Source organism: Myodes glareolus, chromosome 5 (genome assembly GCF_982192425.1).
Source record: "Myodes glareolus chromosome 5, mMyoGla1.1, whole genome shotgun sequence".
Taxonomy (NCBI): Eukaryota; Metazoa; Chordata; class Mammalia; order Rodentia; family Cricetidae; genus Myodes; species Myodes glareolus.
In genome coordinates, this window is record NC_142030.1 from 68272392 (window position 1) to 68288060 (window position 15669).

Genomic DNA, 15669 nt, shown 5'->3' on the forward strand with positions numbered 1-15669 from the left:
TTCCAGCACCCAAATGGTGGTTCACAACTATTGATAACTCCACTTTTAACGTATCTGGTGCTCTTTTTTGACCTCCACAGACAACAAACACACATAGACATACATGCAGGCAAAATACACACAAAATAAAATGAATATACCTAAAAAATAAAATAAAAAGTTCAAAGGAGAATGGCTGTTAAGTCTTCCTCTTAGCCCTGACCACTGGCTTCCTTACACTTAGCCAGTGTTAACCCCTTTAAAGGTATTTTATACACTTGTTCATATACAAGCAAAATATAGCCAGGCAGTGGTGGCTCATGCCTTTAATCTCAGCACTTGGCAGGCAGTGGCAGGTGGATCTTTGAGTTCGAGGTCAGCCTGATCTACAAAGCAAGTTCCAGGACAGCCAGGACTATTACACAAAGAAACCCTGTCTTGGAAAAAAAACAAAAAACCAAAACCACAACCTACAGTGTTCATTTTGTGCTGCACATATATTCTTGGGTGTAGGGCCATCTACTGGAGCATGGTTGACTTTCCAGAGTAATACACTTCAAGAAAACTGACTGTTTCTCTCCCATAAGCCATTAATTGCCAATAGTTCCTTAGCTGGGGATGGGACTTCATGTCCACCTCCCACCCCCATTTTTGTGTGACTCACACCTCTGTAGGTCTTGTGCCTGTTGTCACAGCTGCTGTGAGTTCAAGTGTGCAAAGCACTGTTTTCTTACAGTTGCCACCTTTGGTTCCTAAGATCTTTCCATCTCATCTTCTGGGGTGATCTCTTAGCCTTAGGGGGAGAGGGGGAACATATAGGTCTCATTTAGGGATGCACATTCTGCAGTTTCTTATCCTCTGCCCCTTGATCAGTGGTGGGTCTGTGTTAATCACCATCTACTGCTAAAAGAAAGTTCTCTGATGAGGGTTGAGAGATATGCTAATCTGTCGGTATAGCAATATGTCATTAAGAATGAATCAGCTTAGCACTATGTCCATTTAGCAGAATAACAGTAGTCTCTCCCCTATGCCCTATGACCTAATGAGCTTCAGGTTCTTGGCCTCAGTAACAACGCCAAGCATAGGCTCCATTTTATGGAGCAAGCCTTAAGGCCAATCAGAAAGTTGTTGGTTACTTCCTGACATTTGTGTCACTATTGCCTCGGTGGGCATATCTTGCCAAGCTGGTCATTCTCGTAGCTTAGGAGGTTTTCAGCTGGCTAAGACTGTGATGACGTTTCTCCTCCAGGGTGTGCATTGCACTTCCAGCACTGTGAAAGCTAGTCAGTAGAGCTGAAGCGTTCACGTTGGCGCCTACCTGACTTCTCCGTGTTCTGTGATTCAACCACGTATTGCCTTCAGCAGTGGGTTTTCATGTCATGTCCTGGAGGATCACCAAGATCATTGACAATAGTCTGTAATGTTTGGGGGTCTATGGGATACTACTGTCTAATAAACCCCGAGTAGGTAACCCACTCCTGGCACTGGGCTTTTTATTTGTTCAGTGGTGTCTGGTAGGGATGTTGTTACTATCATAGGGTAAATCTAAAAAGTTTTAAAAATATATATGTACACATAGGCTTTTTTTAAAATAGTTTTTTTATTTATCATGTATACAATATTCTGTCTGTGTGTATGTCTGCAGGCCAGAAGAGGGCACCAGGCTCCATTATAGATGGTTGTGAACAACCATGTGGTTGCTGGGAATTGAACTCAGGACCTTTGGAAGAGCAGGCAGTGCTCTTGACCTCTGAGCCATCTCTCCAGTCCTAAACATAGGCTTTTTGAGGTTCCCACAATAGTGGGTTTCCACACGTCTTTCCCCAAAGGTTTTTAGTACTAGCTACCTCTCCACCTTCACTCTGCCTGCTCACACTCCACCCATCTAACCCTTCCTGTCTCATTCCCCTTCCTCTCTCTTATACCCCTGCCTTCTATTTCCCATCTCATGGGAACTCCCACCTCCCTTACTAGTTTTCTGACCTCTGTGAGTATTTCAAATGAAATGCACAAATCTAAAAATCTAAAATAGCATCTACAAAGAGAAAACATGTAATATTTTTCTGAGTTTGAGTTATTTCACTCAGAACGATTGTTTATAGCTTCATTCGATTACCTGCAAATTTCATAATTTCATTTTTGACAGCTGAACATTATTCCATTGTGTAAATATACCACATTTTTATTATCCATTGACATGCTGATGGGTATCTAGGTTATTTACAATCCCTGCTGTTGTGAGCAAACCAGCAATGGACACAGATAAGCAAGTATCTCTGTCATAGAACATAGAATCATCTGAATATGTGCCTAAGAATCATACAGCTGGATCAAGTGGTATACCTCTTTCTAACTTTCTGAGGGCCCTCCACACCCATTTCCATAGTGGCTGTACCAATTCACACTTCTACCAGCAGTGAATAAGTGCTATCCCCCTATCCACACCAGCATTTTTTTCCATCATAGCTATTCTACTGGAGTAAGATAAAATCCCAAATTTGCAATTCTCTGATGGCAAAATATGTTGAACATTAAAAAAAAACAAAAATACTTTCTAGCCATTTGTTTTTAATCTTTTGAAAACTTTCTTAGTTTCATGTTTCATTTTCTTAGATTGGATTGTCTGCTTTCTTGATGTGTAGTTTTTTTTAGTTGTTTGTATATTCTAGGTGCTAACTTTCTGTCAGATTTAGCTGGTAATTATTTCCTTTCCTATTCTGTAGGTGGCAACACAAATGATGGTGTCCTTTAATTTTTTTTTTCTGCTTTATTCTATATGTATGGGTGTTTTGCTTGTAGTAGGTCTGTGCACAAGTATGAGTGCCCACAGAGGCCAGGAGAGGGCGTCAGACACTTTGGATCTGGAGTTTTGGATCATGAGCCATTACACAGGTTCTGGGAATTGAACCAGGGTCCTCTGGAAGAACAACTAGTGCTCTTAACTGCTGAGCCATCTCTCCAGTCTCTGGTGTTTCTTTAGGTCCTGTTTATCATTTGTTGGTCTTAATACCTGAACAATGTGGTCCTATCCAGGAAATTCTTTCAAGTGTGTATAAGTTCAGTTTCCAAGCATCTTCCCTACTTTCTCCTTTGTCAGATTTAGGAAGGGTATCGGGTCTTTTTTTCTTTTTTAATATTTATTATATTTGTGTGCGCACACATGGGGGCATGCGTGTGTATGTCACAGAAGTCAGAAAAGGGCATCAGATTCCCTGGAACCAGAGTTACAGATGGTTGTGGGCTATCATATGGGTTCTAGGAATTGAATCCTGGGTCCCCTTGAACAACCCTAAATTATAGATACACTACAATTTCCACTATTCGGAGGTGGAAACTGAGACATAAAAAAGACATCAAATTACCTAGACCAGCAGTTCGCAACCTGTGAGTTGCAACTCCCTTGACAAACCTCTATCATCACATAATGTCACCACAATATGAGGGGCTGTGCTAAAGGGTCACAGCATTAGCAAGGTTGAGAACCACTAGCCACTAATACTATTCTACCATGTAGGGGGAGACATCCAAGAGCCTCCACCCCCTTAACGAGGAGCTATTGACAACTGACAACTGCTGGAGAGGGGAGAGCCAGTTTTCTTTAGGGGTGTGGCTCATTAAGGTTGTACAAGAATTAAAGTGAGTAACACACGAAAAGAAGATAAGATGTTACTTGACATAATACATGATCAAAAATGCTAGTTATTGGCTAATGAGACGGCCCAGAGGGTAATGTACTTAATGTACTAGCCTTAGGATTGGCGTTCAGATCCCCAAAAGCCAAGTGGGTGTAGCATCCCACCTATAATCACAACACAAGCAAAGACAGAGGAGTTTTCACTAGTCTTACCTTGGCAGGTAGAGGTAGGGCAGGGACAACCTCTGGAAGTACCATTTTAATCATTTGTTTAATCATTAGGAACGAGACTAATTGCTTTCCTGAAACTGGGAGGAAAAGGTATAGACTTCGATGTACTTGAAAGCCAATGCCTCTCAAGGGAGTAAAAAAAAAAAGCCACAGAATATCAAAAAGAAAAGGGATTATCTAGGCATGGTATTGCGGGTCTCTGAGATCCTAGCACTCAGGGGATAAGGCAGGAGGATTGTGAGTTCCAGGGCAACCTGGGCTACCCAGTAAGGCTTTGTCAGAGAGAGAGAGAGAGAGAGAGAGAGAGAGAGAGAGAGAGAGAGAGGGGAGGGGAGGGGAGGGGAGGGGAGGGGAGGGGAGGGGGGAGGGGAGGAGAGGGGAGGGGAGGGGGGAGAGGGAGAGGGGAGGGAAGAGGGGAGAGAGAGAGAGGAGAGAGAGAGAGAACAGAGGGAGAAAGGGGACTGATGAAGAGTATAGGTTGATGCAGAGGGGCAATGTTGCTGACACAAACAGAAATCCTTTTTCCTTTCCGTTGGGAAGTGGAAATAATCCACTTAATAATTCCAAATAAGTAATCTTTGGAATAAAAGAGATTCTAAACCCGTTATTGATGCTGTAATATCGATCAAATAGTGTTTCATTTCTTCCTTTAAAAAAGTGAGTATAGTTACTTAATAAACTGATCGGATATATTCTATAAAATAACTAGGTAGGGGAAAAGCTAAATCTCACTTTTCTTTTTGTTGTATGTATGCCTGTTGAGACATGGCATCCCTGCGGAGAGGATCAGTTTTTGCCTTCTGCTATTATTGATGTGGTCCATTTAACAAACACTTATTGAACACCTACAATGTTCTAATACTGTGCTAGACCCTACTGGGTATATATAGAAAAAGGGGCCTTTAAGACAATCGTAGCACTTTAGATGAGAAATAATTTCTAGGCAAAGTAGCTATCGGAATCTAGGAGGTGAAGGAGGTGAAAGAAAGTAACAAGAGCTTATGAGCAGTGAGCACCTAACGGAAGATGGCGTTATTCGCCGAAGAGGTGTCCTTTAAAGTCTTGGCAGATGGTAGAACTCACCATGCAGAGTGAGACAAAGCTAAGAGAAAACACGTTGACCCTAGAGGGTTTCTCAAACCACAATACCGAATGGAAAGGAAATGTAGTTTTGCTTGCTTTGGAATCTTAAGTCATCCGCGTGCACGCTAAACAGAACCGTAAGCCTTGGCCAATGAGACAGCCACAGTGACAGCAGCAAGCAGCCGCAAAGCTGCGGTGACTCTGAACTGACTAGAGTGACGATTTATTTGGACAATCGTTGAAGCACCATCAACTCTCAGGAAGCTGCGGGTTCCCGATTTCCCGGTTCACCCTTGTCAAGTTCTCAGCGTGTTTTCGCCCGGGGTGAAAAGCTCAGCCAGAAGGCCCAATTAGCGTCAAAGGAAGGGGGTGGTCTCCTCTGCGGATAGACTTTGGCTCCTCCCGAGTCCTGCCGAGTTCCCACCGCGCCACACCAAAGATGGCTTCCTCGCGTTCCCTTGCTTCGGCTTATCTCGGGTTCACCTTTCAGCCACACTCAACATGGCCCTAGCCCAAGGTTGCATTCCTGTGGAACTGTCTCCGGACAGTTCTCGCGAGGTTTGGCAGGGCTCTCCCCCCCCCCCCCCGCCCTCCCTCTCTCCGACTGCTCCCGCCCTGCCTCGCGCCGCCGCCACCGCCACTGCCGCCGGCGCCGCTCCTCCTCCGTGTCAGTTGTTGAGCTGTAATGGCGACTGGGCCGCCGCTGCCGAAGTGACTCCCGGGCGGGGGAGCGGGGCCAGACCTGCGCCGGAGAGGACTGCGGAGAACCGCAGCTCGGGAGGGGGCTCGCGGCGGGGGAGAGGAGGCCGCCTCTGCGCCTCTCCTTCCTTCCCTGCCGCCCGGCGGACCCAGGAACCGGGGCGAGGCGGGCACCCGGTGCGTCCCCGGAGCGGGGAGGCCCGGCCGGGCAGCCCTGGGGCCGGTCGGGGCGGCGTCACTGCACCCTCCGCCAGGCCCCGCGGGATGCACCGTGGGAGCCGAGGGCGGAGGCGACACTCTCAGGTGAGCTGCGGGAAGACCTGGCGGAGCCTGCGGACGCTTGCTCCGCCTCTGCTGCCTCTGTCCTCGGTCCCGGGTCCCCGAGGTGGCCAGAGAGGCGGGGCGGGGCCCCCTGGCACTGCCTGGCGCCCTCCTGGGGAACCTCCTTAGGTTCCGAGACTTTTCCGGGAGGGTCATCCTGAGACCTGGGCTCCTGGACCTGCTGGTGCCCACCGAAGACCAGATTTCTTTGCTTACCTGCCCGTGTTGTCCTCAGCACCCTCGCCCCTCCTCTTGTCTGCATAGAGTTAAGCTACCCTATCACCTTTGGTCTCCGAAGTGTCCCTTCTTCGTTTGGAGATGAAGCATGTTTTGGGAAATTCCGGGAGACTAGCTTCAGTGTCAGGGATGACCAGTTTCTGTTCCTTTTCCTGGGTGTAATATTCTCCAAGTGGAGTATGGGGAAAACTTTGATCAGCTCCGGTACAGCAGTTGTTGAATGGAGTCTACCGGCTTATTCACAAATGTTTTGGGCGGGGAGGGGTGACATTTAACAAGCCCTACACGTTGGAAGTTGTCACTATCGCTCCCCTCCCCCTCTTTAAAAATGCAGGCCAATATGCTAAATCACACTTAATACATGTCACAGATGCAGGCAGAAATTTGCCTAGATTTTAGTCTTCAAGCTATGAAGTTGCAAATAGGTATAAATTTTAATGGGTTTTTGATGTTGTAACAAATGTTTCACTTGGGGGTAAAATAGGTTGTTAGGAATAGTGGTCGGTATCCATCTGATCTCCAGGCAAGCTTTATTTGTTAGAGCACAAACAAAATATCACATCTACTTAATTGTTTTGCTGGTGATTCTTGTTTTGAATTTGGGGGAAGTCGTTAGTGTTGCCATGTTAACCTAACCCTCTTAGCTTGTATTTTAAGAATTTTAAAGGACAGTCTATCCTAGGCCAATCTATTTACAGCTGAAAATTTTTGAAGAAGCAATGATGAAATACTGCAAACTGCTCTCCAATTAAAAAGTGTCTTAATTTAAAATACTGTTTTTTTTAGAAAGGCAGTGTGCTGCTAATAACATGGGATTGTGACTTTGGAAGATTGTTAGACTTGTACTAGAAGTTTCCTCAAGTCTATGAAAATGTAAGGTTTTTGGTAAACTGTTTAACGCAATAAATCTGAACTGTCATTGCATTCAACATAGTATGCCTTAATCAGAATATAAATGTCTTGCTAGAATGCATTGTATATGTGGATAAATCACATGTATCTTGTCTTTTCATAGCAGAACTTGGTGCTAATAGTGATAGTGAGTTATATTTATAAACATTTTTGTACATATATGAAAGATATTTTTCTGACTGGTGTATAATATTATTCAAGGCTATTAATACCTATAGAAACAATCTGTGGTGTTAATATGTTTGTGAATTAAAATTTTTAAAATTTTTTTCTTCTGATTGTCATTTTTTTAAAATTCATTTTAAACACTATATCATGGGCACAAGAAAGGAAGTGAAGTCCTTATATAACCACTTTAGTTTGTTAAACTGCTGTAACTTAACAGTGAGAGCAAAAGAGAAGTTATCTGAAAATAACTGACCTCTTGGGGGGGAAGGATGTATGCTTCCAAATACATGAATTAGTCTTCATGCACTTTTGTAAGCAAAGTAGACAAATATTCTTATTTTGAAGTTGTAGAAATGGACACTCAAAGTCAGTTATTTATGTGGCTGCTGTCCTATAAATATTCTAGAATTAGCTATATTTTAAATTAAATATTACATTAGATACTTTTGCTACTTGTTATTATTTCAAAATATTTTTTAAAAATTATATCCTTCATTTTTACATGACACTTGTTCCTTATGTTGAGTCCTAGTTTCCAAGGGCGTTAGTAATTTCATAAAATTTTATTATTAATAATAATGAATTATTATAATGAAGCATTATTCTTTATTTGAACTTTTTATTTGAACAGTTCTTAAGATACTGTAGATAAGATCTGGGGGTGTGGCTCAGTGGTAGAGCATTTGCCTAGCATGCATGAAGCTGGAAGTTCAGTCTCCAATACGTGTAAACAACATCAACAGAACAAAACAAAGAATTCACCTGTAGTTATCATTCGTTTGAATGTTCAGTTGTGTCACTTTCGATTTTCTACTCATTTTATACCCTTGATTATGTAAAAACATATTTAAGACACATGATCAGTGGTAGCATAACTATCGGGACAGTTGATTTAAAAGTTAAATGTATAGTTATATAGTTGGGATTGGTTGTTACTTTTGCTGTGTGGTCAGATGACAAAATCGTTTTCTTGTTGACCTCCCCCCCCTCCACACCATACAATTCTTAGTGTTGCATGTTGGTGAAAGTGAAAAGATTGCATAGTGTCTTTCTGCATTAATTTTGTTGTTGATGTTGGTCATTGTTAGTCTCAGTGGAACTTCTCGTTTTACCTTTGAGTATTTTTGGGTTATTATTTGTGTTTCTCATCTGGCGTGAAAGTTCTGCGGTGGCAGAGGTCCTCTGTTTGTTATTGTGCACTTAGTTCCTAGCATATACTAGAATAACGAATAAATAATAGTTGAGTTCATCTCAGTCCCAGGATAATAGTTTAAAATCAAAACAAAACAAAAACCTGGTTCTTAGTTTGTAGGCACATTTTATCTTTTCTTAGGACTAGGCTCCAACTATCTAGTTCAAATTTTCTGGGTCTCAGGGGAAAAACAGCCGCTGAGAATAAGCCACAGGTGGTCCTGAAAACTGACTAATGATCTGCCTAGGTGCTCTGTAGTTGCTGTAATCTGAAGAAAATAGAAGCTTTAAGACCCTAACTTGTGCTCGTACTATAATTATTACTTGCAATAACTTTAGGTCTTTCTTAATCGCAGTACTAGGTGTCTTGAATACTGGAGGCTAGTTAGTTCAGTATCCTTGTTTTTTGTGTAAGAAAGCTAGCATCATAACTGGAAGAAGAATCCCCTAAGCAGTTCTAGGTCTACATTTGCTTTATGTGCCAGATAATTGTCAAATCAGAACGTGATTATTATTAACCTAGCAGTGTTTTTTTTTTTTTTGGTCACTATTAATTAAAAACTCAAAGTGGGTCTTCTCATGTTAACTTAAAAATAAATAGCAATTAGACTATAAGTTAAAGTAGAACAACTTTCTGGGAAGAAATGTGGCATTACTATCAAAATTTAAAATCCGTGTAATATTTGATATAACCATTTAATGTTTGTGAGTTTTATGTTACATAAATTTTAAGCCCAACAATAAATCTATTAAGAATATTCATTTATCATGATTACAAATAAAAGGAAGCAGAAATATTTAAAAATGTCCAAAATACCTGTTGGTAAGGGAAGAGTTAAAATCATAGTATATTTATGCTGTAAGATACTTCACAGTTGTTAGCAGGTTTTAGGGAATCTATATTTACTTCGGGAGAAGCAGCTGAGCGTGTCCTTCAGCACATCGGCCAGGCAGCAGACCTCATAGGCTCACATCCTAACTGCAACATTTATACCAGCTGCGGCCATTATAAAGTCATCTATAAGGTGGGTATAGTGATAATCCTTGCCTCATGAGACTATTGTGAGAAATAAGTGAGTTAGTGTCTGTGTTCTAAGTAAGCACAGGGTGCATTTTGTAACTGCTTCCTATTACTATTAAGTAATGACATGGAGCAATGCTCATGATATAATATTGTTTATGAGAAATAAGTTGTACTACATTGTGTGTTGCAAGGAGAGGGCCAGACTCTGTAATATGAGTTGACTTAATAAAAAAATAAGATGGAGCCAATAAGATGACTCAGTGGGTAAAGGCACTTGTTTTACCTACAAGCATGTGTATCCCAAACAACTGTAAAACAATTGCAAGGCCGTGAAGAGTTCATCACGGTGTGTTGAACTCAGATTCAGCCGCATTTGTGTGCCCTCATCCATTTGGAGATAATGATCTCAGTTTCCTTTTACTGCATCTGCCAGTACAATTTTCTCTTCACTAAATTGATGGTTTGATTAGTATAATGTTCCATTTTATTGTACATATCAGGGAAAAGTTCTTCAGTTGACTGTATCTGAGGGGTTATTCATTTGATTCATGTTGAAAGTTGTCAGCTGTGGCGACTGCTGTTGAGGGTACAGTCAATGGAGGCGGTGGGTTTGTAGAGAGAGGGCTGCTGCGGTGGGGAAGTCAGGGCAGAAACCACATAGCAGCAGCTCAGGAGGCAGGCGAAAGGGCCTCTAATGCAGATCTGTTCACCATTTTCGAGAGGTTTGTAAAAGAAAAACAGTAGTGAGGGGGTGCTGGGTGGAGGGACTTTTTATTTCTTAAGATGTCATTAAGCATAACTGCTTATAGGAAATTGTTGGAGAGGGGAGATTGGGACAAAAGTGTGAGGAAAATGTGGCCAATAGTGAGGTTTTTTTTTTTTTTTTTTTTTTTTTTTTTTGAGAGAACCTGGGTAAATAGATCTAGAAATAATAGGTGAAGTGTTCCTATGGTAACTTTTCTCCCAAAGTTACTTCTTTTATCATCACCACCATCATCATGATCATGATCATCATCATTTTAAGCCATGCATGGTGGGACACACCATTAGTCCCGTCATGTAGGAGGCAGAGGCAGACAGATCTCTGTGACTTCTAGGCCAACCTGCTCTATATTTAAGCTACCAGGGGTTATATAGTAAGAAAAAAAAATAAAATTACATTTTAATTGTGTGCATGTGTACATGCACACACACTATATAGAGAACATGTGGAGGCCAGAGACCAGTTTACAGCAGTCAGTCCTCTCTTCTCTGTGATGGTCCTGGGAGTCCAACTTAGGTGCTCAGGGTTGGTGGCAGATGCCTGTACCCACTGAGTCATCCGCCCTACTTGCTTGTTTTTCCATTCCCCCTATATAAACTCGAAATTAAATGGTAGCTTCAGATCTTTTTAACTATTGGTTTTGTGTGAGTCTTTGTACTTATTTTGGATAGGGGCACACACTGTACCTAGGCTTTCCTGGAACTCCCTACACAGCCCAGTTTGACCTCAAATTTGCTGCAGTCCTCCTGCCTCAGCCTTCTGAATGCTGGGATTATAGGCCTGCACTACCATGTCTGGCTGCTTTGTACCCTTTTTTTAAACAGAGACCATTATGTAGCTCTGACTAGCCTGGTCTATTGTGTAGATCAGGTTGGAACTGAATGTGCCTTAGTCATCAGACTATCCAGATTACAACTCTGCACCCCCAAGCATAGTCTTTGTATCTTTCTTATAAGGCAGATATTTTGGTGTATTAATGACTTTTCTATTGCTGTGATAAAACTCTATGAGTAATACAACTGATAGAAGAAAGGTTTTATTTAACTTACAGTTCCAGAGGATAATAATCCATGCTGGTAGAGCGAGGTAACAGGTAGCAGGTGTCTAGAGCAGCAGCTGAGAGCTCATATCACAGGAAACTGAGAGAGCAAACTTGAAATGGTGAAGAGATTCAAGTCTTTTAAAACCTCAAAGCCTCCTGTGACATTCTTCCTCTAGCAAGGCCACACCTCCTAATCCTCCCCAAACAGCTGCCAGCAGGGACCAAAAATTCAAATGCTCAAGACTTAAAGGGAACAGCTCATTCAAGTCACTACATTTGGTGATGTTTGAAAATAGACTCCTTGTTAGCTTAAGATCTTGTTTTCTATCAACAAATAAGCATTTTAAAGTATTCTCATTTATTAGTGTACATGATTTTAATCAGATTGTGCCTGTGTGTGTGTGTGTGTGTGTGTGTGTGTTAAGACAGAGTCTTGCTAATTTGCATTTGTGTTTAAAACAAGGTCTTGCTAACCTGCTCAGGCTTGTCTTGAACTCACTGCGTAGCCCAGGCTGGCCTTGAACTCTCAACAGTCCTCCTAGTTCAACCTCCCAATGACTGGGTTTACAGTTATGCAAAGCTTAACCAGACTTTTAAAAAAATGTCATTTAGTAGTAGCTTTAAAGAAATTATATTTCCAGCTAGGTGGTGATGGTTCATGCCAGAGACAGGGGGATCTCTGTGAGTTTGAGGCCAGCCTGGTCTATAGAGCAAGTTCCAGGATAGCCAGGGCTGTTACAGAGAGAAACCCTGTCTCGAAAAACAAAATTACAAAACAAAGAAATTATATTTCTATTTTCTGTTGGCAAGGTCGCCATCCTAAGTTAACTTTTGGAAGTTGATTTTCATTTTGAATTTTTATTTACATGATACAAAATAAAATCATATTAAATAAAAGTGTTTTAAAAATCCCTTCTGATTTTTTTAATGTTCTGAACAAAGCACTATTTACATATATTTTGACTTTTTAATGAAACAACTTGTTTTTCTGTAAGATGCCAGTTAACCTCTTTGTAAAATAGACATTGGAATAACACTTTTGAATCACTTAAGAATGGTGTGCATGTGTGTGTGTGCACGCTTAACATGCACAGTGATACATGCCTGTAAACCCAGTCATTGGGAGGCTGAAGTTGGGGGTTGCTTCATATTCAAGGCCAGCCTGGACAAATTAGCAAGATCGTGTCTTAAAACATACAGATTCACTGCAATCTGTTTGATTAACAATAATATTCTTTTAAAAGAAGATTTATTTCTTTGATGAGCATGAACATTTTTCCTGTATGTATGTATGCATGCATGTATGTATATATGTACACCACATGTGCCTGGTACCCGTGGAGGGCAGAAGAGAGAGTTGGATCCCTTGGAATTACAGACAGTTGCAGGCTGCCATGTGGGTGGTGGGAACCAAACCTTGGTCTTCTGCAGGGGTAGTTAGTACTTTTGACCACTGAGCCATCTCTCCAGCACCTACGAAGGGATTCATAAATTTGAGAAAGTTAAAGAAGCTTGTACTATTTCAAGGAGGCAATGTGCCAGAAAGTCTCATGGATGCTTTCTTTTCTTTCTTTTCTTTTCTTTTTTTTTTTTGAATTTTATTGAGCTCTACATTTTTCTCTGCTCCCCTTCCTGCCTCTCCCCTCCATTTCAACCCTCTCCCAAGGTCCCTATGCTCCCAATTTACTCAGGAGATCTTGTCTTTTTCTACTTCCCATGTAGATTAGATCTATGTATGTCTCTCTTAGGGTCCTCATTGTTGTCTAGGTCCTCTGGGATTGTGATTTGTGGACTGGTTTTCTTTGCTTTATGTTTAAAAACCACTTATGAGTACATGTGATAATTGTCTTTCTGGGTCTGGGTTACCTCACTCAAAATGATGTTTTCTAGGTCCATCATGGATGTTTTCTTAAAGAAGTGTCAAAGATATAAAAAAGGAGTGACCGACACTGATTTCTTTAAAAGCTCCAGTATGGAGCTGGTGCTTAGCGTGTTTGAACCCGGTGGTTCACTTCTCTCTATCAACGAGAGCCATGACTTATGGTTATGTTGCAGCCCCTGAAGGATCTCCCTTTCTTCTTCAACTTTAAATTTTGGGCAGTTTTCTTCAACAATATGGGATTTTGGAGGAGTGGTTGAGATGGCTAGCGTCTTGCTATAATATTGCAGGCTAGCCTCCAACTCATAATTCCTCTGCTTGTGTTTCAGGAATGCTGGGATTATGGGTAAGAGCCATCACACTTGACTATGTTTTGGTTTCTTAGACTTTGTCATGTTATTTGCTGCCAGGACAGTCTACATATTTCTTCCTGTTTTCTAGAAAGCTCTTTTTTGATCTTAGTGAACTCTTATCCATCATTAAAGTCCTAGCCTAAATGGCAGTTTTCCATTTCTGAGGTTAGATGAGTTCTTTCTGTGATATGCTCTTATAGAAGCTGTGTTTTTCCGTGTCATTCCATTTGCAATATATATTTGGAATAACCTTTTGAATTTCTTAAAGGCGGGAAGCTTCTCTTTTCTTTTTACTGAATAAATCTACTGCTTAGCTGTATTCCTACTTACTATATGCGTGACACTCACCAGACACTGCTAAATGAATGGATGGTATGAGTTTACACTGACGAAAAGCATTTTCATGACTGTGGAAGATAACTGGAATAGCAGTGGGGACCAAAGGAATTTGTTAAAACACTTTACCCGCCCTGGATAGGAGGAGAGAATGAAGGACTTTATCTGTAGAAATTTATGAGGAAGTCCTGCCCTTTGGGAAAAATTTAGTAACAGTTGAGGTACATAGAACAATTTCCAAAGAAGTTAAGTGCAGTGAAGTTACTAGATCAAAAATTCAAAGAACAATTTGATTTCGGTAGACGAACAAGGTAACATGATGAGATTGGGGGACTAGAGGGATTATTTTATATATTGATGTTCCAGAGGGTGGCAGTTTCAGTGTTATAAGAGGCATTATAGAAATTAGAGGCTTTCAAAACATTGAGAGAGGTCTGGATTTAATTTATAGTTCTGGTACTTATTAGCTGAATGACCTTGAAGTAGTTTTGCAGTCTGCCTGATTTCATCTTAATAGGCAAAACGGATATTTGGATACTCGCCTGATAGCTGATGGAGATTAGAACTAGCCCTTGCCCAATAGGAAGAACAAATTCATAGTGCCTGTGGCTATTAACTGACCACATAGTCACATCCCATAGTGTTAAAGGTCTACAATTCAAGGAATGTTGCTAAGTTTTTATTTGGAAGCCACATGTTCTCAGGATTAGCTCTTACAAATGAAGCTCTCTTTTAAATGCAATAATCAGTTTTTTTCTAAAGTTCAGTTTTCAAAGAGTAGAACTGAAGATAGTCTCTAGAGCGATACAGCTTAAAGCTGGCTATGTATCAGGATCCCTGTAAATCAGAGTTCTTAGGCCTCAGACTGCTGATTCAGAATCTGTCATCCTAGAGCTTGCTAGCTGCCTAGAAGAAGGCATTGTGTGACTGATCTGAAACTGACTTGCAGTGAGAATAATGGGGCATATTTATGGAGGGATATTTGAGTTAAGAAAATAGTTACAGGGCTTGGGGTATAGATGAGTGACAGGACTCTTGTCTAGTATGTGTAAACTCAAAGTTGAAAGCCAGTTATGATGGTGCATCTATTCTTATTTACTCCCAGCACTAACAAGATAGAAGCAGGTGGATCTTTGTGAGTTGGAGGCCAACTAGGTCTAATACAGTGAGACTCTGTCTCAAACAAACAAACAAACAAATAAACAAACAAGAACCTGGATTTGATTACTAATTCCACTGAGACCAAAATTAGCGACAGAGGAATCATAATGATTTTAAAGTATTTATCCAAAGGGTATTTATTTATTTAATAGATAAAAATGTGTGTGCATGTGTGTACTCCTCAGTGCAAATATGTGCATCATATGTGTGTAGGATCCTCCAGAGATCAGAAGAAGTTGACAGACCTTTGGAACTGGAGTTACAGATGGTTGTGAGCTATACATAGGAGGTTTCTGTTTTAATCTGGTCCCACAGCCGTTCAGTCCCAAAGAAATACACAGAGGCTTATTAATTATAAACTGTTTGGCCTATTAGCTCAGGCTTATTACTAACTAGGTCTTACAACTTAATTAACCCATATTTTTTATCTATGTTTAGTCATGTGGCTTGGTACCTTTTCTCAATAAGGCATTCTCATCTTGTTTCCTCTGCGTCTGGCTTGTGACTGTATCTGTCTTCCTTTCCTCTTCTCAGAATTCTCTGGTCACCCCACCTATACTTCCTGCCTGGCTACTGGCCAGTCAGTGTTTTATGAAACTAATGTGAGTGACAAATTTTTACAGTGTACAAGAGCATTATCCCACAGCAGTGAACCT

The 15669-nt window shown here is 41.1% G+C and overlaps 1 protein-coding gene across 6 annotated transcripts in view; it reads left to right on the forward strand.

The window, feature by feature from the left end:
* Positions 1–5791: 5791 nt before the first annotated feature.
* Cep350 (centrosomal protein 350) overlaps positions 5792–15669 on the forward strand; it is a 144931-nt gene continuing 135053 nt past the window's right edge. For all 6 annotated transcript variants that reach the window (XM_085688077.2, XM_048421671.3, XM_085688080.2 and 3 more), the window contains exon 1: positions 5792–5929. The gene's annotated coding sequence lies outside the window, so the exon portion shown is untranslated. The remainder of the gene's footprint in view (positions 5930–15669) is intronic.